Source organism: Dipodomys ordii, unplaced genomic scaffold, assembly GCF_000151885.1.
Source record: "Dipodomys ordii isolate 6190 unplaced genomic scaffold, Dord_2.0 Scaffold116, whole genome shotgun sequence".
In the NCBI taxonomy this organism is placed as follows: Eukaryota; Metazoa; Chordata; class Mammalia; order Rodentia; family Heteromyidae; genus Dipodomys; species Dipodomys ordii.
In genome coordinates, this window is record NW_012267332.1 from 3,211,177 (window position 1) to 3,212,467 (window position 1,291).

The following is a 1,291-nucleotide window of genomic DNA, read 5'->3' on the forward strand; positions in this document are numbered from 1 at the left end:
CTTGAGCTGAAGAGCTGAGGGACAGTACCCAGGCCCAGAGTTCAGGCCCCACGACCGGACCCCCCCCCCAAAAAAAAAGAACCTTAAAACTTTCCTATCTCACCATCCAACAAAGAGAGAGAAAAAAGAGCCTGGCTAGGTAAGCTGAGTAAAGCACTGCCCCCTCCTCCACCACAGAGGTTCTGCATCCTTCACCATGGCCTTGAGCAATCCTGTGTGTACACCCCTAGTATCACATTGCCACAGCCTTGTGCAATCTTGTATGCAGGCCCAAACATCACATTACCATGGCCTTGAGCAGTCTAATACAGGCTTCTGGGCATCAAGTCCTGGCCAATTGCTCCTGAAAGACTGGCATGAAAACAGTGAACTGATTGGAACTCAGAGGTATGAGCAGGAATGGGTGCCCAATAAGAAGGGTTAGCACATACATCAAGAGTTTGTACAGACTGGGGCTGGGAAGATGGCTCAGTGGTAGAGTGCTTGCCTTGCATGCCTGAGACCCTGGGTTCGATTCCCCAGCACCACATAAGAAAAAAAAGCCGGAAGTGGCGCTATAGCGCAAGTGGTAGAGCGCTAGCCTTGAGCTGAAGAGCTGAGGGACAGCACCCAGACCCAGAGTTCAGGCCCCATGACCGGAACCAAAAAAAAAAGAAAAAGAAAAAAAAAGAGTTTGTACAGACTGAGTGGAGTCTCTGGACAGGTCTAGGGACTGATGTGACCCAAAGGTTGTTCAATGATCTTGAGAGACACATAGCTCTCTCCTAGAGGCATTTTATTAGCCACTGCACATTTTATTAACCCCTGCACCACCCCAGGTAATGCCTTTCCTTGGGATCCATTCTGTCTAGCAAGAGCTCTGCTTATCTCTTTCTTCAATAAATCTTTGCCATTTTGCTTCTCTCTGTGTGTCTGTGGGACTCATTTTTGAAGACTGTAGAACAAAGGACCTGATCCAGGGGTTGCAGTTTTTCAGGACCACAATTCCCTGATACTGAAAGACCCCCTCCTCAAACCACCAGGCCTCTAGCCCCTTTGCCAGGGAGCCGAGTTTCATGTCTAACCAAGCAATTTCTGGCTTCTGTAACATGCTTTGCTAAAAATTACATTACCCCGTACTTTCCTGGTAATTAAGCAGTAACCTCACAAGTTAATTGATAAGCTCACATCCTGCTGGCCGACTCTAAAGCTGGCCTCCCCTGACCGAAACCATCCACAGGTGCTATCTCGGGTAAAGGTCATCTCCTCATACCAAGGGCCGGAGACATACAACTCGGCACGTACACCGGGG